The 23964-nt window shown below is 41.4% G+C and overlaps 1 long non-coding RNA gene across 1 annotated transcript; it reads left to right on the forward strand.

The window, feature by feature from the left end:
- The first annotated feature begins 992 nt into the window (after positions 1-992).
- LOC309838675 lies at positions 993-2890 on the forward strand. Its single transcript, XR_014298377.1, has 3 exons — positions 993-1208; positions 1289-1387; positions 2739-2890. It is a non-coding gene; the product is annotated as an uncharacterized lncRNA (long non-coding RNA).
- Positions 2891-23964: the final 21074 nt, after the last annotated feature.

Here is a 23964-nt window from a genome sequence, read left to right on the forward strand (position 1 = left end):
TTGCAATACAGACTCTGTTTTGATTTTCCTTTCACAAGCCTATGCAATGAGTTACTAATTTCAGATATTATATTTTTATTTATAAAATATTCATTTGATCAAAAAATTCTAGTTCTCTATATAAATTGCTATTTGTTTATCTGTTCTTTTTTTTAATTTTTATTGGAGTAGAGTTGATTTACAATGTTGTGTTAGTTTCTGCTATACAGCACAGTGAATCAGTTATACATATAGCCCCTCTTTTTTAGATTCTTTTCCCATATAGGTCATTACAGAGTACTGAGTAGAATTCTCTGTGCTATACGGTAGGTCGTTATTAGTTATCTATTTTATATATAGTAGTGTGTATATGTCAATCCCAATCTCCCAATTTACCCCTCCCCCCTTCCCCCCGGTAACCATAAGATTGTTTTCCTTTTAATATTTATTTATTTATTTAGTTGCAGCATGCGGGATCTAGTTCCCTGACCAGGGATCGAGCCCAGGCCACCTGCATTGGGAGTGCGGAGCCTTAACCACTGCACCACGAGGGAAATCCCCGAAAGTTTGTTTTCTACATCTGTGACTCTATTTCTGTTTTGTAAATAAGTTCATTTGTACAATTTTTTTTTTGGTTTCTGCATATAAGTGATATCATATGATATTTGTCTTTCTCTGACTTACTTCACTCAGTATGACAATCTCTAGGTCCAGCCATGTTGCTTCAAATGGCATTATTGCATTCTTTATTATGGCTGAGTAATATTCCATTACATATACACCACATCTTCTTTATCCATTCCTCTTGCTTGTCTATTCTTTCTTTTCTTTTTCGGTTCAGGGTGGACATTAAGGTCCTCACCTGCCAACTTCAGTATCTGAAACTCTTGAGGTTCCAGTTCTCTTGTTGGCTGTCTTTCTTAGCTGATAGTCAACTGACTCCCTTTTTATCATTGGCTGAATGATAAGTTATAGGGGCTCTGGTTTTCCTTCCAGATGGGTTAAGTTTTTTTTGGCAGCAGAGACCCAGCAGTGCCCCCTTGACCATGAGCTGTGTAAGGGCTTGTCTACTTAAGTTTTGCCTTTCTGTTTTTCAACAGAAAAGCCCTCTAACTTGGCAGACTTTGCAAGTATAAGGCAGCTTCTGAAATCTCTGTGAGCAATTTCACCCCCTTCTGCTCCCTTCCACTAGATTTCTTGGAGTTCCAGCCTACACTGAAGCTGTTCAGGTATACACCAACTATTAATATTCCAGGGAAATTTGTGTGTAGAACTTGGGGCTCACATTTTGTGGTTCCCTCCTTTCTAGGATTAATTTCCAGCCGCTATGAAAGCCATGAACTCTGGGCTCTGTCTCCTGAATTCAGTATGACTGCTACCTTCCACTTAGGCTCTATTCCCGGAATTGGTAAGTACTGGAAATTCCCCTTAGGAGAAAAGCTGGGTACATAATGGAGCTTGCCTAGCGTGTGTCCCTTTTTTTAAGGATTATATTCTATCCAGGTTTTGCACGCTTGGGTTGTTCTCCATTGCTTTTGAATAATTTCCCTCAAGTTTTGTAACGGTTATGTCATCAGGAGGGTCACTCTGACATAAAACTATTTTGTCAGGGTGGGTCTGGCACACTTTCGTTTGGATTTAAGTGTACATTGCCCTCAGAAGAGTAAGACAGGACTTTAAAACTTGACGTGATACGGAGGAGGGGTTGGGGGAGGGATGGAGTGGAAGGCTGGGTTAGCAGATGTGAGCTATTATACGCGGAATGGATAAACACCAAGGTCCTACTGTAGAGCACAGAGAACTATATTCAGTATCCTGTGATAAACCGTAATGGAAGAAAATATTTTAAAAAGAATGTATAAATACATGTATAACTGAATCACTTTGCTGTACAGCAGAAATGAACACAACATTGTGAATCAACTGTACTTCAATTAAAAAAAGCTGCAAAAGAAAATTTGACATGATAAATGATTTAGTGACTCAAATAAATAAGAGAAATTACAGTATATTGTGTTGGAATAAGCTTCAGATTCCAGGGTTGATGCCATTTTGAATATGTACGAGAGCTGGAAAATACACGGCGTGTGGACTCTTCGTTCCTTTGGCAGGAAACAGCACTACAGGGCAGCACAGTGTCCCTGGTGTGGAGACTAACTGTATTTGTAGGACATAATGCTGACGCTTAAAAGCGCCTTCAAATCTGCAAGCATTACACTTCTGCAATGCTCACCCTGTAGGAACGCGTTTCCCGCGCGCGCTCGTCAAGAAGCTTGGGTCAGGTTCTCAGAAGATTTGAGACATTTGATGCCACCCAGATGGCGGGAAGTAGAAAGCAAACATTTCTCTATTAGTGCAGGGACCATGCATAGGAAACTTCTAGAAGCATCCCGAAGTGGAAGTCCACGGATATTTAACAACTCAAACCAGAAGGTGGCATCCTTTGAAAACTTAGCTTGGCAAATAAAAGGAAAAAATACAGACAGGTGCTCCATCAGTTCCAAAACGTAATGCAAGCTGGGAAAAGAACAGCACTTTATTAATGACCTGAAATGACATCTTAATGATGCTTTGAGGGATTTTTCTTGTTAAATTGTTTTCGGTTTTGAAAAAATTGGTAACAGAATCTCATGTGCTTTCTGGGAAAGTTGCAGACATTTCACAGTGTTCTAAAGAAAGTTTCAAAGGAAACTTTTTTTGTTGGTGTAAATAACACGATGGAGTCAGAGGCACCTTTCTTTTCATTCTCTCTTTACTAGGGAAGAATAGCTGCTAGCTACAGAGGCGGGAAGTGAAATAAAGCTGTCAGCCCTGAGACTTCTTGTACTAATGGTACATGTAGGGGTAATTGACTTTCTAGCATCAATACCTAGCATTAAGGTTAATTACTTCTTTGAATCAGGAACCAAGACTGGCCAGTATAAGAACTGGAGAACAGTATGGAGGTTCCTTAAAAAACTACAAATAGAACTACCATATGACCCAGCAATCCCACTACTGGGCATATACCCTGAGAAAACCGAAATTCAAAAAGAGTCATGTACCAAAATGTTCATTGCAGCTCTATTTACAATAGCCCGAAGATGGAAACAACCTAAGTGCCCATCATCGGATGAATGGATAAAGAAGATGTGGCACATATATACAATGGAATATTACTCAGCCATAAAAAGAAACGAAATTGAGCTATTTGTAATGAGGTGGATAGACCTAGAGTCTGTCATACACAGTGAAGTAAGTCAGAAAGAAAAAGACAAATACCGTATGCTAACACATATATATGGAATTTAAGAAAAAAAAATGTCATGAAGAACCTAGGGGTAAGGCAGGAATAAAGACGCAGACCTCCTAGAGAACGGACTTGAGGTTATGGGGAGGGGGAAGGGTGAGCTGTGACGGGGCATATGGACATATATACACTAACAAACGTAGTAAGGTAGATAGCTAGTGGGAAGCAGCCACATGGCACAGGGATATTGGCTCGGTGCTTTGTGACCACCTAGAGGGGTGGGATAGGGAGGGTGGGAGGGAGGGAGACGCAAGAGGGAAGACATATGGGAACATATGTATATGTATAACTGATTCACTTTGTTATAAAGCAGAAACTAACACACCATTGTAAAGCAATTATACCCCAATAAAGATGTTAAAAAAAAAAAATGCTGCCATGTTTAGAAGCTGTTAACACGTAGAAATTTCTTTGCTCTGACTCAGAGGGTGTTCATATTTTGCATCCATATCTGGAAAATACGATAAGTCCCAAACACAGGAACACAGAATTTAACATTTACTGGGGTTGCTGCTATAGAACATTGGAAGAGGTTTTCTCTCTTCCACATTCCTAGCCTTAACGGTGCTCTCCGTTGACTTGATTTCTGATGATGGAGTTTCATCTCTTAGGGCACTCCGCCTCACCGACCATTTTTCCGGGACCCAGGAGAAAATTTTAAAAAGTAATATGTTGTTCCCAAATTTTGGGAACCCACCCTCTCCGTTTATAGTCTTCAGATACCCTTCTCTGCTCCAGGAATCCCTCTGGCTTTGCTTGGTCTACTACCAGCACATTGGGAAAGAGAATCTTAGTTTCATTATTATTCCTTCTCCAAATAAATCCACGTCCCTTTCACCCAAATACCTACCTTTGTTTGTTGCCAGGGAGCAAAGCGTTGTTTGTGATGGCTCACAGTATGTGTGTTGAAAGGGAAGGGAACAGGGTATCTTATGAAGAAACCAAAATAGAAAGCGGGGCAGGTAGTCCAACTTGGTCATTGATCCCAAAGGACAAGGATGAGAAGGGAAATGCAGCTGAGAAATAAAAGACAGAGTCCAAAGTCAAGAGTGGAAGGCAGAGCTTGGAGAGGTCGTCTGGATGTAGGAACACTTTACAGATTTTATAAGTTGCCTGGACCCTGGCATACAGGCAAGAAGTTCTCAAGGGCACTCATCTGGCTCAAGGTGGGGAGGTCAGAGTAGGATGATGAGGTCAGTACAGGTCCATATGTTGCCACAGGTTGACTATAAAGATAGAATTTGCCGGGGAATAGGGTGAGGAATACTTTTCTTCTCTCCCATCGATACCAGGCAATTTCCGAGTCTCTGGTTACTGTCTGTTTCGAACTATTTTTGCTTGGATATCAAAGGAGTCCAGTTTTCCACCCTTGAGACTTACAGTTTACTGCTCACACCACAGTGAGAGGGTCCCTTTCAAAACATGTGCTAGCTTGAGTTAGGGCTCAAACTCTCCTGTGACTCTCCACCCCTCCCCTCTCCAAGCCCAAGTCTAAGCCCTTATAGCCACCCCTCCTCCTGCACCGTCCCTGACCATGGCTCCTGCTTCTCTCCATTGCTCCGTCCATTGCAGCCCCCCAGCCGTGTCTTTTGTTCCTTGCATATGCCCGGCATGGTCCCATGACAACATCCTTCCCCCACTCTTGCTTCTCCTGCCTGGAAGAGTCCTGCTTGCGGTTAATTTCCTCACCATCTTCAAGTCTTGGCCCAGATCTCACGTGGTGCTCTAACCACTCTATTTAAAAGGGCGATTCTCTCTCTCTTCGCTCTTCATTCTCAATCCCCCTTTCTCTGCCTCCTGTTTTCTCTTTATACTTATCACCACCTAAGGTATCCTCTACTTATGATGCTTATTTAATTGATTGCCTGAAATAATTTAAAAATGGTGGCAGTCAAGACATGGAAGCAACCTAAATGTCCACTGACAGAGGACTGGATAAAGGGAGTGTGGTACGTACATACAATGGTATATTACTCAGCCGTAACAAGAATGAAATAATGCCATCTGCAGCAACATGAATGGACCTAGAGATTATCATACTAAGTGAAGTAACTCAGAGAAAGACAAATACCATTTGATATCACTTATATGTGGAACCTAAAATATGACACAGGGACTTCCCTGGTGGTCCAGTGGTAGAGAATCCGCCTTCCAATGCAGGGGACACAGGTTCGATCCCTGGTCTGGGAACTAAGATCCCATATGCCACGGAGTAACTAAGCCCGCACGCCGCACCTACTGAGCCTGCACGCCACAACTAGAGAGAAGCCCGTGCGCCGCAATGAAGAGCCCGTGTGTCACAACTAAGACCTGACACGGCTAAAAATAAAAATAAATAAATAAAATTTAAAAATAATAAGTAAAATAAAATATGCTTTCAAATATGACACAAATGAACTTATCTATGAAACAGAAACAGACCCACAGACATAGAGAACAGACTGTAGTTGCCAAGGGGGAGGTGGGAGGGAGAGGGATGGACTGGGAGTTTGGGGTCGGTAGATGCAAACTATTACATTTAGAATGGAGAACAAGGTCCTACTATATAACACAGGGAACTACGTCCAATCTCCTGGGATAAACCATAATGGGAAAGAATCTTTAAAAATAATGTACATATGTGTCTAACTGAGTCACTTTGCTGTACAGCAGAAATTAGCACAACATTGTAAACCAACTATACTTCAATAAAAATAATTTAGAAAATGGTGGCAATAATTATTGTTCCATTGGAAGGAATACTTTTAGGTGATGGGATAACTTATCTTGAAGTTTATGTACATTCTGGGAATTTTTTTTTGCGGTACGCGGGCCTCTCACTGTTGTGGCCTCTCCTGTTGCGGAGCACAGGCTCCAGACACACAGGCTCAGCGGCCATGGCTCACGGGCCCGGCTGCTCCGCAGCACGTGGGATCTTCCCGGACCGGGCCACGAACCCGCGTCCCCTGCATCGGCAGGCGGACTCCCAACCACTGCGCCACCAGGGAAGCCCCGATATTGCTTATTTTTAAAATCTCTATTTCTTGTCTTTGAAGAGAAAGAGGGGTAAAGCGCATATTTATGGCAAACACCCTCCCCAGTAACTAATGCAATATTAATTGAATATTAAAAATCTCTAGCCAGTGCAAACCCTGCTACCTTGGACAGTTCTGTATCAGGAAAACTTTATGCTGCTAACTGATACATGCATCACATTTTTTTTTTCTTCAACTCAGGGAAGCATAAGCACAATCCTTACTTATTTTCTACTGCTATTGAAATCTAATACAGGGGTCTTCCCCGGCAGTCCGGTGGTTTCGACTCCACGCCTCCACTGCAGGGGGCACAGGTTCGACCCCTGGTCAGGGATCTAAGATCCCACGTGCCACGCAGTGCAGCCAAAATAAACAAATTAATTAATTTAAAAAAAAATAAAATCGTAAACAAGTGAGGTCATTAAATTGAACACATGCAAAAACAACTCGTGAATGCATCTCATTTCTTTATAACCTAATGAGTTTCCCCATGTATTAATGTGTAATACACAGGTAACTTACCAGAAGGCCGACTCTGGGAGACCCGTCACTGTCATCTTAAATTTTTTTCATTCCTTTGTAATGTTTAATGATGTATACAAAAGGGGAGAAATAAACTACACAAATAAACCATTCATTTGTAGTTTCTTCCTTAGAAATGAAAGGGGGTGTCCTCATGTTTATTCCAATAACTGATGTCAACTCTTCCATCACAGAACGATTTGTTGTGACCTAAATTGGGTTGTTAACAAACAAATGCATTATGTTAACTGTAGAAGAAATACACAAGAAAACCACATTTTGTTTCTTTCCATTTTCATATAGAAGCATTTACATATTTCTATCAGCTTTTTAAAAATATGGTGAGATTCATAAAAAGGAATGAGATGGTGACATTTGCAGAGATGTGGATGGACCTAGAGATAGTCATACACAGTGAAGTAAGTCAGAAAGAAAAACAAATATCATATAATATTGCTTACATGTGGAATCTAGAAAAATGGTACAGATGAACTTGTTTGCAAAGCAGAAATAGAGTCACAGATGTAGAGAACAAACTTATCGTTACCAAGGGGGGAAGGAGAGGTGGGACAAATTGGGAGCTTGGGACTGACATATATCCACTACTATATATAAAATAGATAACTAACGAGAACCTACTGTATAGCACAGGGAACTCTACTCAGTGCTCAGTGCTTCCCTAAATGGGAAGGAAATCCACAAAAGAGGGAATATATGTATACATATAACTGATTCACTTTGCTGTATAGCAGAAAGTAACACAACATTGTAAAGTAACTATACTCCAATAAAAAATTAATTTTAAATGTTTAAAAAATTTTTTAAAATATGATGTGTTAGATAGATAGATAGATGAGGCTGGAGGAATAAACCACTCTCACAGTTCAGGCAAGAGATGCTAATGTCTTGGACAAGTGCTGGTGGCAGAGCTGAAGAGAAGTACGGAGATTTGAGCTTAGAATTAACAGGGCTGGATGAGAGACGGGATGTGATGGGTGAAGCAGAGGAAGTGATCTCTGATAATTCCCCAGTTAAGTGCATGGCTTTGGCATTCACTGAGATAGAGAAAAAAATTTTAAAGACTCAGTCACATTTAGAGAAAAACACCCACATTCAGTTTGGAACATACTGGTTTGAATTGCTTATGGGGCATCAAAGTAAACAGTCAGCTACTTGGGACTACAGTAGAACAAACCTCGTCCGCCACCCGTGTTTGCAAATAAAGTTTTATTGGAACCAGTCACGCACATTGCTTTATGACTGCTTTCACATTACAACAGCAGAGCTGAGTATTTGCAACAGAGACCGTCTGGCCCCCAGAGCCTAGAATATTTGCTATCTGGTCCTTTACAGGAAAAGTCTGCTGGTCGACAAGTTGAAGCAGGGTTCTTGGAGTTACCAGCATGTAAACTGTAATTAAATTTATGTAAATGGATGACACTGTGTAGAGAAAGTTTATAGGGTGGAGAAATATGCGTTGGATAGAACCTTGTGGAACTACAGACTGAAAGAGGTGGGAGTGTAATGATGGATAAGATTGCAAGAAGACTGAGAAGGAATGGCTAGAAAAGTGAAAGAAAGCCAGGCGAATGCTGCTATTTAGTTAAAAGATCAAGTAAGACAAGGAAGGAAAATTGTTGATTGACATGAGAGCTGTTACTGACCTCAGAAAAATTCATTTTGGTGGTGTGGTGGGAATAGAAATTATAATGAGTTGAGTCGAGCCTTAAGTGAAGACAATCCTTCCAAGAAGTGGAGATGTTACAGGAAAGGAGAGTATTTGCTTGAGGAGGAAACATGGATGAGAGAAGGTTTTGGTAATAAGGGAAGAAACTGATCATTTTAAATACTGAAGAGAAGTATCTAGTTGAAAGGGGGAAGTTGAAGAAAGATGACACAGAAGGGAAAATCCGTTGTGCAACTTTCCTGATAGTGTTAAAGGGATAATGTTTCCAGCCTTTGAACTGAGGAAAAGGGTGGGTGTAGAGAGGAGTACGGCCATAGTTTGTCAGGGTTTGTGTTGGGAAGTTGGGGAGTGTTCCCATCCTACAGGTTCTATTTCCTCTGAGAATGAGAGGCAAAGCATCATCTCCTAAGAGTGTAGGGGTAGAGGGTGGAAGAGGAGGGAGAGACTACAAGTGAGGGAAAGGATACAGAAGATTTAAAATAGGCAGTTACTTCTATAATTGCAGCATTAATTGTGGTTTGAAAAGCCACAAACCCTCTTTGCCAGTATGTTGTCAAGGAACAAAAAATTTCATCACGCATAGCCCAGCAATGTTCTTTAAAGAGGAAGAAAAACATTCCCATCATTATGCACTGGAATCAATTAATGGAATTAAAACACTAACTTTGGCTCTGAAGTGAAACATCCAAATGTCTGCTCCAAATCCACGGTTACACAATCTAGAGCATTTCTAAAGCACTCTGCAAAACTGGAAGAAAGAAGAATATTATTAAATGCTTGCCACGGTAGTGAGACTCATTCTGTAACAAAAACTTACCATTAAGTTCAGGAGCAAAAAGTGTATTACTTCCTTTCTTGATTTTATTAATTTTTCTATCAGTCATTCCCAATGGGGGATTCGATGAAGTAGCAAAAAAGATTGGAATCAATTCTCATGTAGTTACCTGAGTATTCAAAGTGTTCTCTCATAACTGGGATTCTATGTCCCCAGCTAAACTTCAGTCAATATGAGTGAGTATCATTAAACACAATTCCCACCATTTCCGAGTAGTTTTTTGCAAGTACTATGTCCATGGTTTCTTCATCAGGAGTCCCAACGATTGTTCTTCCTGCCATGTGTAAAAAAATATAATTAATCATATAAACTTATTACTAGAGGACACAAAACCAAGTTGCAACTGTTTAGGGTTCCCATAAAATTATTGGTGTTATATACTACCCCAAAGAGGTGCCTCTAAGTTAAGGGCTGAAAGTCTTTCCTATTGTTTTAAGTTCAGTGTGAATACGTGAGAAGATGTGAGTGATACACCATTGACCCTCAACAGTGGAGGTTTCAACTGCACGGGTCCCCTTACATATGCATTTTTTCCAAAAGTAACTGCATTACTACACTACCCAGGAACCGGTTGAATCTGAGGAGGCAGAAAGGTGGGTGGAGGAACCTCAGATGCTGAGGAAACACAGATACAGGGGGCCGACTATAAATTGCTTGGATTTTCGACTTCCTGGAGGGTGGGCTCCCCTAAACCCCCTGTTGTTCAAGGGTCAACTGTATTGTTTTTAAAAAACCAACTGGCAGCATATTTTTTAGTGTAATCGTAATCCCCATTTAAGTAAATAAAAACTGAGTTTGTGTGCCTATGTGCATAGAGTAATATACGTCTATATATGTGACCATGTGTATGCTTGTGTGTCTACTATCCAGAAAAGATACACACAAATTTACAGGGAAGGAAGTGGTGGCTAGGATGAGGGCAAAAGCTCTCATTGTTTGCTTCATACAAGTTTATATTGCTTAACCTTTTTAGGCTGGCTATTACTTTGGTAATTAAAATAATTTTAAAATTAGAAAAAGTATTTTAAATAACCAATAAAAATACTTGAGAATTTGGTGGGGTTTTTCCCTGCCAAGATTAGAAACTGATTTCTCTCATGTGAAAATAGTATGCCAGTAGAAATAAATTGCATGCAAAGAACCAGAGTACAAAAATCAGAAGTAAAGTTAGAACCCACAGAGAGTTTTTGGAGTCAAGGACACTAACTTAAGAATTAAGCTCACACAACATTTATAATGAATGAGTTTACAATCTACAGAAGCAATCCGCCCAACAGGTGGTTAATAAGTCCGCTAATACTTTACGAAGTCCAATTTATGGCCTCCTTTTAGTACTTTTTTATATTTGCATGTTTTACGTCCTAACACTTTTATCCCTTTTAGCACAGTGTTTAAATCCCATGCAGGCTGATGTCTACGTGAAGAAGAAACAGATACTCATTTTCATAGGGCGGCTGCATCTTTCAAAACTACTCAGCCTTCCCAACATAGAGTAAAAGGCCGTGGAACTTTTATGAGGCCAATGCAAATTTCACTGATTTTTCTCTAGAGGTTATACAAATCCTGTCAAGGTCAGAACAGCAAGAGTTAGAAGGATACAGACCGAGACGGTGAAAGAGGCGCTGTGACCGGGCTGGCCTGGTAGCTGGCATTGGGTGTTTCTATAAGAAAAGGAGAGAGTCCGATGAGCCCTGAGACTGGGGGCTGGAAGCAGCAGCCGGCTTGCTGCGTGCAGCAGAGACTAGTCCCCGAGGCTCGTGTAAATGCTTCCGGAGTTACAAAGAGATGAGGTCAGGGACCACACGGAGAATGCACGGAGCGCCAGGTCTGGGCAGAATCCACATTGGGCAGGAGAGCCCGTGCCCAGCGTGGGTAAGCGAGGCGTGCTGAAGTCAGGGTTCCAGAAGCTGCAATGAAGAAAAAAAGAACGGGGCAAAGTGGCCAGGGGTAAAGTGTGCAGTCATCCAGCATAGGGTCCAACCTTGTTTTCCTGCTCCAACCTTACTTTTCGGGGCATGCAACATACGCACAATAATAATGACTCACAACACCACAGATTTCCAGGACGAGAGGGTGGAAGGTGTGGATGCTCTTTAAAAAGCCCCCCGTTAAATCTATTTCCCTTCGAGAGGCGCCCTTACCTGTAGGTCCACAGCAACCCCTCCACCACGTATGAAATGAGGATCCTGCGCCAGTTGAAAACCACTAACCCACAGGCTGGGTAAATAAACTCAATTTGCAAAACAAACTTCAGTTTAAACATGAATACGTTGCATGATAGTGAAACGCGGGTCACTGAACAACACGCCTTTCATAAACGAAGCCAAAGCCATCTTATCCATTAGCCTCCGTGTAGGCCACCACCACCAGATCAAAGGCATTAAACTTATCCACGCGTCCCAGGACTTGAAGAGGCTGTGCATGAAAATGAGTAGCTTTGAAGAGCACCGAAAAGAAGCACAAAGAGAGCCCCAGAAGCAGCGCTGTGGTCCACTCCTCCAGCACACGAAAGAAGAAAAATGAGCCAGGTTATCATGTGGTCCAGAGCAGAGAGAAACAGTCAAACACATTTTAAGACAGAAAGTATTGTCACTGAGCGTGGCGTCATTTCACCCTCCAACTTTCTTCCTTTCCCAGTTACTGTCTATCCTTTAAAGAAAACACCATTTCAAAAAACATACAACTTTGAGATAATATCAAAAATGTCTATTGATCTTAATCTAGAAATACAGCTCCCCTAATAGTAGAACCACTGCTGATTGTATGTCCTCATATTGATGTAATATAATTACATAGCATCCCATAGGAGATATTCTTGTCCAAAGGGTTTAACCTGAAGCCAAAATCCAATTTTTTGATCTAAATTCTGTTTGCAAGAAATGTAGGTGGTTGTAAATCAACTATACTTCAATTTAAAAAATTGCTTTAATAAAAAATAAATAAAAAAGAAACGTAGATGGGAAAGGAATGAGTTAAATCACAGAATGCAGAAGCCATCAGGTAAATACAGAACGTGGGTATTCAACAAGAGAACAGCTTGGGTCTGGTTGGTGCCTCGCTTGAACAAACCAACTTTAAGAGACGTTTGGGGGCAATTTTAGGAAACTGAATTTGGACACGGAATTCGATGATGCTATGCAATTACTGCTAACTTTATAAAGTGTACTAGCGGTCATGAAGGAGAATATGCCCTTAATTTTCATAGATGCCAGCTGAAGGCTTTAGCAGTCCAGTGTCATATAGTTTAAGAGGGGAGTTGAGGGGAGATGGGGAGAGGAAGCCAACATGGCAGGGTGTTAGTAGGTGGGTGAACAGGATAGGATGTGAGTTCATTGGACTAGCATTTCTGCATTTTGAGATTTTAAACATTATTAATAAGTTTTTTTAAAGGTTACGTTGGGTGATCCCTGTAAGTGTACCCTTTATCAACACAGCCACTAAAATATTAGAAGTGAATTGCTTTAGGAGCTAAGGATGGCGTGAACTCTGCTAGCTCCCATCCAAATGTTATTGGCAACCTAAATGGGAAAAGAATTTGAAAAAGAATAAATATATGTCTACGTATAACTGAATCACTTTGCTGTACACTTGAAACTGACACAACATTGTAAATCAACTATACTTCAGTATAAAATTTAAAAAAAAATTTTTTTTAAATAAAAAAAATTTTTTAATAGAAAAAAGAAATGTTATTGGCTCTTTTTCAACAGAACACAGCCTCTTTGTGGCCAAGGTGGCCCCAGATAGACCTCATGGGAACATACAGCAAACCTCTTTGTGCTGATGTGCACGTCCTTATACTAGAAACTAAAGAGAGCACAGAGATGCTGACAGTCAGTGATCTGGATCCTGAAACCACTCTTATGTGTGTAAAAGTATAGTCTTCAAAACAGATCCCCCCAAAGTTCTCTACTGTTGCTCATAATTTTTTCCCCCAGCCCCACCAATTAACAGAATCTTATCAAAACGTCCCCAGTCGAGTGCTATGATTCAACCATTAAAATCTATTTCATTTTGCCTGGCTTTTTTAAATTTCTTTTTTTCCTACTACTGAAGTTTGCCCAGGGTAAGTCTGAATCACTCCACAGATTCAAGTGGATTACTTATTTGGAGAATGGCTAGCTCTATTCAATAAAATGTTACTTACTTTGTTTTTCAGGAACTGACATATGAGCCCATTAGTTAATTTTACCTTTTGACATAAATATTATCCTATTCTGCAACATTTGCAAAATATTATGTTTACAACCCCAAATCAACTAGCCCATAGAATGCGTGAACATCAAAAAGCAATAAAAATGGCATACTATGAAATGATGGATTTTCATTCACTAAATATGGTAAAATATATATTGTGAACCATACCAATAAGCTCTCTTTTTTCATTCTCCATTTTTTAAGAAAATTCTTAGACAGAAGGGCCTGAGTTTGTTGACACACGTGCCTCTCTTTTTTAATCATTTTGTCCTGTTCATCAAGAGAAGAGACAGTAAATATCACACAGCAACAACCGGGCAAGAAAAAGAGCAAAAACTAAAAATAAAAAATAAATCCAGTTACCCAAAATAGCTTCTGAACACTTTGAAAACATACTCCCGGATGCCCTCGATGAATGCCTTATTTGACATTACAGTAACACACATTCACTAGTTTTTAAAGAGTATAAAATATTAATGAATGTAAAATATCCTGCCTGTGGGCCTTTCTCTCCAGGCTTTGGTTATGAGCTAGATGAGGGCTAGGGTGTGTCTTGTCTCAAAAGTAAAGTTTTCTGCCACATCTTGACATTACAGCAACCTAGAGTAAATAACTAACACAACATCGTAAAGCAGCTATACTCCAGTAAAAATTTCTAAATAAATAAATAAATAAAGTAAATCAGAGAATAAGATGTTAGTAATGTTTAGAATCCAAAACAGACTTTGCCCTTGACTTAGTTTTTTTTTTAAAAGTTATAACAGAAGTAAAGGAAAGCTGAATCACTTTACAGTCATCCTTAGAATCCCAAAGAACTCATTTCTCCTCTTTAAACTCATGGGTCTCCCTTTAAGAAGTAAGTATGTCAGATACATACAGATGAAAACCAGAAACATTGGTTAGCTAGTATGATTGGAGTATACGATACGCGTAGAATCATGATGGGTAACAGGGAATCCTTCTGTGTTTTCAATTTAAAATTCCGGAGATGATCATTTGGTATCACAGCTCTGGTGACTTAAACGCATTCGAATAAATGTTGATGTTATATGCAAATTACAATGTTTAGAGAACTTGCTGGATTTCCTTTTTTTTTTTTTTGATAAAAAGCTAAAGCTACCAAATACCAAAATCACCTCTAAATTCTAACGTGAGAAAGTGTCTAAGGAAAAACACCCATCTTCATGAAAAAGAACCCACAGGGAGAAGCAACTCGTCCTAACGCAAACCCATTCCCAAGAAGTTAAACTCTGCAAATTCTCAGACGGCCAACCTGAGAAGTGTAAATCTGGCACTCAACAATGTTAAGTATATTTACACACACTTCTGAGTCTATCTTCCATCTTACTCTCATGCTAAAATACGATTTTACTGAGTTTAAAAAATTAAATCACTCATTAGGTCTACAATATAAAATACAGAATAATTGAGAAGTATCAGAACAATCTGATAATTTAACAACATCAGTCAAGATGCTTGGCACTGGCTATGTCCTTTGCGCCTTAATTACCTTATACAGAGTAAAAGGTAAAAACAAGTTTGACTTACTGTCAGGAAAATCGGAGTGAGGACCTGAGAAGCACCTTTGATTCACTGGTTTCTTTTTGTGCAGAAGAACAGTTAAGAATCCTTCAAGGACTTTTTCACAAATGCTTGCCTCTTTTAAAGCTGTTTGCATTCAGTTTGGCTTCTGAAAACAGGCCATGGTCTGTGTGTAACAAGCCTGCCAAACGCATTCTTTACTTGGTAAGTTGTTGTCTTCCCAGGTCTTTCTTCTAGTCCAATTGTGCCACAGGAAGGGTGCAGCTGTGGCTTGGTCCCTAAGTGTGTGTCACGTGGCATTTGTTTATTACTCTACCTTTCTGGCATATGCAAAAAAGTGATCAGATTCAAAAAGGGAGAAACAAAACCCCCAGTTCTGAGTAAGTCTGTATTAACTTTGAATGATTAAAAATTCAACAGCCACGACAAGAAAGAGCAGATTCAAAGGAAAGGACGTTGAACAGAGAAAGAAAGTGAGGATCTCAGAAATCACAGTAATTTACACGAGAAAACTTTACCAAAGACTTCACTGCACTTCAGTGAAGTGGTTCTTTGTATTGGCTGATTCCTATGTGCTAGAAGGTATGCTAAGGGTTTAAAATGAATTATTTTATTTACCCTCAAAGCAAAGCTGTGAAGTTGGTACTATATTTGTACACAGTTCACAGATTCGAAATGCAAGACTGAAAGTCGAAGTAATTTGCAGATGCTCAAATAGAGGCAGAGCCAATACGTGAGTCCAGAGCAGTGTCTGGACTCCAAACCCACTCACGCTTAACTACCACTGTGAAAATTATGCTAATAAAAACGATATCTAACATTCATTTAAATAGCTTAAGAGTTTAGACTAGATGGGCAGAATATTTTTTTTTTAGCTACAAATGCTGGACGTTCTCAGAATTTAAATAACCCCTGTTTATCAACCCTGAAAATCTGCTTACACGATTTTAACTGTAATCTATACATTTCTTGGGATGTGTACACAAGTTAATAACCACTCATGAATGTGAAGGAGAGAGGGTGAAGCACTCAGAGACTATTCAGGTGATCGTCATTTTCATTAAGAATATGGAGATAGGGCTTCCCTGGTGGCTCAGTGGTTGAGAGTCCGCCTGCCGATGCAGGGGACACGGGTTCGTGCCCCGGTCCGGGAAGATCCCACATGCCGCTGAGCGGCTGGGCCCGTGAGCCATGGCCGCTGAGCCTGCTTATCCGGAGCCTGTGCTGCACAACGGGAGAGACCACAACAGTGAGAGGCCCGCGTACCGCAAAAAAAAAAAAAAAAAAGAATATGGAAATAAATGTTTTCTTTGACTTTAATTGCACTGCCTCCCTATTGCGAGTCACATTTCTCTTCTTGTTTTCCCACTCGTTGCTTGAAGTAAAAGTCCATGAACAGGAAAACACCAAATATTTAACCTAGCTCCAATCCCAGACATTATTGACAACATTTATTTTAATGGGTGGAAAAAACAACTAAAATGATATCGTAATACACACACACTTTCTTAGTAACTAAACTGAAAGGATAATTTTTCTACTTCTGTAACTTTAAGGATTGTAATCTCCAATATGGTGCAGTGAAGCGGTTACAGGGTTAGGAGTCTGAGGCCTACATTCCTAGCTGTCGCTCACCAGCTATGTACCTTGGACAGGTGACAAAAAGTCCACAGGCCTCTGTTCCACGTTTATAACAGGAGCCAACCTTTCCTGTTCCAGGCCTCTGTGCATTGATGACGGTGCAGCACTGCTACAGGTCGCAATGCTTACATCCTCCAAACTTGGATTTACGCATGACCATGCTACGTGACGTTAACCCAGCCCCCCTCAGTACATGTCTCAGATATCTAATTTTTTTATATTTCTTTTTTTAGTTGAAGTATAGTTGATTTACAATATTGTGTCAGTTTCAGATGTACAGCAAAGTGATTCCATTTTATATATATATTTTTTTCTGATTCTTTTCCATTATAGGTTATTACAAGATATTGAATATAGTTCCCTGTGCTCTACAGTAAATTCTTGTTGCTTATCTAGTTTACAAATAGTAATGTGTAACTGTTAATCCCGTACTGCTGGGAGTTCCCTCGCGGCCCAGTGGCTGGGACTTGGTACTTTCACTGCCGAGGGCCTGGGTTCCATCCTGGTTGGGGAACTAAGAGCCCACAAACCACTCATCCAAACAAACAAACCAACAGCTCATACTCCTAATTTATCCCTCTCCCCCCGCCTTCTCCCTTCGGTAATCATAAGTTTGTTTTCTACGCCTGTGAGTCTGTTTCTGTTTTGTATATAGATTCATTTGTGTTAATTTTTAGATTCCACATGTAGATGACATCATATAACATTTGTCTTTCTCTGACTTACTGCTCTAAGTATATATTCTCTAGGTCCACCCATGTTGCTGCAAATGGCAATATTTCATTTTTCTTTACGGCTGAGCAGTATTCCGCCGCATGTATGCACACCTTCTTGATCCAGTCCTCTGTCGATGGACACTTAGGCGGCTTCCACGTCTTGGCTACTGCGAACAGGACCGCTCGCCATGAACACTGGGGTGCGCGCATCTTTTCGAATTAGAGTCTTCTCCAGAGGTACGCCCGGGAGTGGCACTGCACGATCACATGGCGGCTCTGTCTTTAGTTTCTAAGGGCCTCCATGCTGGTGTCCACAGCGGCTGCACCCGTCTGCATCCCCACCAACCGTGCAGGAGGCCCCCTTTCCCAGCTCTCTTTTCTCAATCGTCTCCTTAGCCTTCTTCCTCCCTCTGGATCCTGGGCCCGAGGTCTGACCCTTTGCTCCCGGCAGGTGCACCTACCGTCTCCCCTGCAAACCCAAGCCCCCGGGGGAGGGGCAGCTCAGCACCCTCCGTCTTGGCTTCACGGAAACGTCCAGAGACGATCGGCCCATCCGTCCTCCCCCGAGTCAGAGGCCCAATCTCAGCAGAAAGCACTTGATTGCTGAAACGTGCCAGCCAGCCGCTGAGCCTCTGGGGGGGAGTCGTAACCTTTTGCTGGTCGAGGGTCTAGAATATTCGAGAATCACCAGAGCGCGGGGCAGGCACGCGCGGGGCGGGGAAGGGGCAAGGGGCGGGGCCTCCGCTGCCAGAGTCTTCCAGGCCTGGGCAGGGGCCTCAGTCGCGTCCTCACGGCCTCAACGACACACCACCCGTTCTGTTCGCTCGCAGGGCCGCACCCTTGGGAGTCCCGCCGGGTGGGGCCCGCGGGCAGAAGGCACCCTCTAGGGTGGGGGAGGGGCGGGGCGGCTCGCGGGTCAACCAGAGGTCACGTCCTCCCCGTGACCTTCCCCGCCCACACCCTAGCGGCTGTTGGCCCTCACAGCTGACGTTTAAGAGAATTCACTTCTGTATCACCGTGAATCCCACCCTCCCCGCAACGTGATGAAACTCGTGTATTTGGGTCACTTTTACATCTTTCAAGAAAAGTCACATGTTTTGCCCTCAAAGTCTTCCGTGTCTTTTGCAAGATGCGTTTCTACGTAGCACAGAGTTTCTGTTACAAACGTGATAGGATCTATTTTTTAACATTTTCTAATTAATTGTTGCTGGCCTGGAGGAGCAGGGTTCATTTTGCATGTTAGTTTTGAGCTCTGCGGAACTCTGTTTATTCTGATTGGCAAACTTCGGAATTTTCTAAACCAAACGTTAATCTGCGTAGATTGTTTTACGATTTCTGTTTTCTAGCAACTCTCACGATTCTCTGAAGTTGAATTCCTGGGATAAAGCCGATTGTTCCTGATGTAGTCTCACCCTCTGACTCTTTTATAATATCCTGTTTCTCTTCACGGTGCTGTATTAATTGTATCTTTCGTAGTTGGTATTTCCTTCTATAGTCTCCGCTTCCTCCAAATTGCCTTTTTTTCCTCCGTTTGCTCATTAATTTTAAAAGCAGACAGCTAAGCTATACTCAGATTTCTGACCTAGAGAAACTGTGAGTTGATTCATGTACATTGTTTTAAGATGCTACATTTGGGGATGATTTGTTATGCAAAAATGGATAAGGAATACACCAGTTACTTCTGTGTAACTCCCCAAAACACTCTAAGCCCTGTAAAGTCAAGACTCTGTATCGTTAGCCTCCGTTTCCCCAGCTCCTAAGCTAGTGTCTGGCCCAATGTAGGAATTGAAGAACAAAAGAAAATGAATTTAATCATTAACAGACTGACCCACTACAAAGAGATAACAGGATTCCTTGCCTGTCTTTTCGAGAGTCCCTGAAAGGTTTACTTTTTGTGGCTCCTTAAAGGGACCAAAGGAGACATTTAACACTGATGGTTTAAAGCCCAGTCTCAAGCGCTTGCTGCACACAGCTCCGGTCCTTGCTAACCTCTGGCTGTCCTGCGGGGACTTCTCTGGCTCGCTCATCACGTGTTCTTTGTTCTGACATTCTGAACCTTGCTGTCTCCTATTTCCCAAATGAACTAGCACAAGGATGACCCTTCTGCTCCGTGGAGTTTAGGCTCCAGCTTCCCAGGCTGACTTGCTGGCTCCAGCTTGGGCTCTTCTTGGGCCACGGCTTGCGCTGCCTCCATCCACCCCTTTCTGGATGGGGACGGGGCCCCTGCAGCACAGCCCTCTGCTGCCATCTGGTGGCCAGAGGCTTCCCATTTTGCCGTGTCTTCACGAGGCACTTGCAGCCTGTACTGTGTTGCGTTCACATCTGGCAGGATTGCAAACTGTGCGTCTAACCATCTCTGCGGTGGTTGTCGGGGGTGGGGGGTGGGGGGGAGACTGGACCTTAATTATGAAGTCTGAGATAAAACGTTTTTGAATAAAAAGCTCCCTGGCATTGCCACATTTCCAGTGTGAGATTCATTCTCCTCCAGCTTTGAATTTAAACTGTAAGCTGTTATTCTAATTTCTTTTGACTTTCAATTACACTAAAATGACCGAGAAACTTGCAGTGGCTTTTTAATACAATTCAGTCCTCAATTTTATTTGCTCAGTAGTCTGCTGGATAGGCCTTGTATCTCCTACTGCACGAGAATATCCAGGAAGCCCAAGACAAGATCCTGGGGTTTGCATCTTGCAGTAACAATATATGTGTTGATTTAAATGACTGTAAGTCAAATAGAGCCAGTAGGACTTTTTTAAGGTTCTTACCTTGAACTTCAAGATGTAAGCAAAGATATACAGACGTGTGGCTCTGTATAGACAGTTATGTTTTCTCGGGCACACATTTCTAATATTCATAATGAAGCCTTCTAAATAGTGATCCCCGCCCCCAAACGAACAGTCCCCAATTGGGAACCTCATTAAGAAATGGCTTAAGAGGAGCAGAAAAATAACTTGACATGTAAGAAGAAGATAGGTCACAAAATAACCAAAAGATAATCCAAGATGAACTCAAAACAGCACTAAGAGAAGCCTTCCAATATGTACACAAAGACCTTCAGAATAAGTTTGCAGACGGATTCTATCGAACTCTGATATAACATCTATACTTTAAAAATCAGAATTTAAAAGATGTGTCTTCTACCTCAATCCGAGTGGACCAGAACCAGGAACCCACCGCCCTTGAGCAGAATATGGAACACTACCTGTGTGTGCAAAAACCACAGAAATGTGTTAAAGATAACTTCTCCGCGGAAACCTTTGGGTAAATGAATCTATTTTCAACTCAAATCTATGCATTAAATCGGTGTTCTCAAAGAGGGATATTTTCGCCCGAGGGGACATCTGACAAAGCAGGTTATGCCAACTCCCAAGTGTGTCTATTCTGATCATAAATTCAGGGACTGCAGACAGAAAGCCCAGAACATTGCAGACATGAGAACACTGGGTCTCAAATGTGTTCTCAGAATTGCCTTTCTCTGGATGGGATCCTTGACTTCCGGCATTGTACCTGAACGTTATCCATTTTACTACTGCTAAGACATTCTGCACTTTTTACGCCACTGTGATTCTCAGCTTAGGAGCCGGTGCCGAAACCAACACTGCTTCAGATGGTCATTTCCTTTACCTACTGGACCTCTCCACTCAGACGTCTAACGAGCATCTCAAACTTTAAAACTTATTCCCAATCTTTCCCCCACATCCTTAAACCTGAACTTTCATGCTCTTCATCCCATCTGATGTTCATAGAAGATGAAGTCAAAGAGATAATAACTGAGGACAATTCCACCCTTCCAGTAGCTCAGACAAAAGAAAACTTGGGGCCGGTGACTCTCTTTCCCACTGCGCCATCCTAGCTCTACCTTCAAAACGTTGAGAATCCAACCATTTCTCACCACTTCCTGATTCAACTCAACCTCCTGCCTAATCAGATGCAGCTGCCTCCTACCAGGTCTTTCTTTCTCCCCCTTCCCCTCCCCACCACTGCATCCCTTTTACGTTCAACACAGCAGCTAAGTTGCTCCTGTTCAAATATATCAGATGATGTCCCTCCTTTACTCAAAGCCCTCCCATGGCTTCTGGTCGCACACGAAGTCCACACAATGTCCATCACAGCCCCTGGGGTCTCCCTCTGAGCCCATCTTTTACTAGTGCCCCCAGCTTGATCGGTCCACTCAAGCCTCACAAGTCCTGTTGCTCTCAAACAAGCCACACACTCTGCCTCGGGGCCTTGGCACTTGCCGTCCCTCTGTCTACACTGCTCACTCCCCAGCTCGCCGTCTCAGTGTGGTGTTACCACCGCTCACCTGCAACATCCACTCCGCTCCAACATTCCTTATCTTCTTTTCTCAGCATCTAATGCATTATATACATACATATTTTTTAGTAGTTTGTCTCATTCTGCTATATTGAAAGTTCAGTGAGGGCAGAGATTTTTTATTTCAGCTACGTATCCCCAGTGTTTAAGTGCTGATTCAAAAGAGGCATGCAATAAAATATTTGTGAATACACGAATGATACAGGAAAAGCAATCTTCGTTTAAACCTTAAAGATTTTGGACACCGTCACAGTTCTCAAGGACTACCTAATGCCTTGGTTTGGGGAAGGTAAATTCTGAAGCATGCATACTTAGTGGTTACAACCACCCTTTTAAAGTTGTATTTCTTTAACCAGCCAAATAAAAGCTAGACTTGCATATATTTGAAGACCAGAACTTCCACTTTTTAGTTTGTAGGAAGATTTATTCTTTCCTTAAAGAGCAGAAGAGCAAGGATGACTTACTTTTTTAGTCTTTACTTTTTACTTTTAAATTTTGAATCATGTTGTGTATATTGTCTATTCATTAAAAATTAAAGCAGGGACTTCCCTGGTGGTGTAGTGGTTAAGAATCTGTCTGCCAATGCAGGGGACGCAGGTTTGAACCCTGGTCCGGGAAGATCCCACATGCCGCGGAGCAACTAAGCCCGTGCACCACAACTACTGAGCCTGCGCTCTAGAGCCCAGGAGCCACAACTACTGAGCCCACGTGCCACGACTACTGAAGCCCGCGCACCTAGAGCCCGTGCTCTGCAACAAGAGAAGCCACTGCAATGAGAAGCCCGCGCACTGCAACAAAGAGTAGCCCCCGCTCGCCGCAACTACAGAAAGCCTGTGCACAGCAACGGAGACCCAACACAGCCAAAAATAAATAAATTTATAAACAAAAAAAATTAAAGCAAAAATGCCTTTAAAAATTAAGGAATATAGTTGACATTAGAATTAAGGGTTTATCAATTTATAAAGCTGGACCGAGAACACTTTTGATCTCATTCAGTCACAGACTTGATTTCACATACTTTTGACGTGTTTGGATGTAGTCAACGGAAAACAAGTATCAATTACATAATAATTACTTAATAATGTCTACAGTATAATGTGGCCAAAGAAATTATGAGCCAATACATAAACAAGAGAATTAGCATTCAATATCTTTTCCTACAATAAGAATTAGATAATGTGATGCAGAACAATAATGATATCACACTGTTAATAAAATGACTACAGTATTGTGGTTAATGAGACATAGAAGAATTACAGATAAAAGGGAAATAAAATTGCAACCCAAGTGAGGGATTCATTTAGCCAGTCTTCAACTAAGGGGGTTACACTATAGTTACAACACAGAACTTGGAAAATCCTATTACCACGAATTTAGATGCAACCTGACAATAAAACTTAAGTGATATCCTGTCTTAGGAAAAAGCACTGGGTTGCAAAAACCTGAAACTGTTAAGTCACAGCTAGAAGCTCATAAAAAAGCAGTCACCTGAACAGTTGCCAGCTGACTCTTTGAGGGTAGATGCGGGTTTTATGCTTATGTTAGCATTTACTGTAATTACGCCCTTGAGCAGTTCCAGTCTTTACCTGGGCAACCTCACCAGCATCACCCACCTCTTAGTCTCAAGTTATCAAGAGGTGAACTTCGGTGACCTGAGATGGCCCTTTTATTGGCAACTGTTGTGACCCTGGGAAGGTCTGTGTGTAGACATGGGATGAATTGGGAGATTGGGATTGACATATATACACTACCATGTGTAAAACAGATAGCTAGTGGGAACCTGCTGTGTAGCACAGGGGCCTCAGCTTGGTGCTCTGTGATGACCTAGATGGGTGGGAAGGGGGGAGGGGGGAGGGAGGTCCCAGAGGGAGGGGATATATGTATACATATAGCTGATTCATATGGTTGTACAGCAGAAACTAACACAACATTGTAAAGCAATTATATTCCAATAAAAAAAATTACTTTAAATTACTGATTTTTTTTGGAATTCTGTATTTATGCAAGTGTGGTAGCAAGCTTTCTAATCATGTAGTTTTGAGTATTCTATTTTTAAGGTGCTTAAAATTATTAATTTGCTTAATCTGCTGAATTAGATTTACAAGAGCTGCTTTAGGTACTTGAGAAAAATTGGTTCATTAAATTTAAAATCTTACCTAAGTGTTAAGAGAATCAATTTATTCAAACATTCTAAGGAAAATGATAAATATGTATTAAATATTTGGGAA

Source organism: Grampus griseus, assembly GCF_964374135.1.
Source record: "Grampus griseus genome assembly, chromosome: 20".
Lineage (NCBI taxonomy): Eukaryota > Metazoa > Chordata > Mammalia > Artiodactyla > Delphinidae > Grampus > Grampus griseus.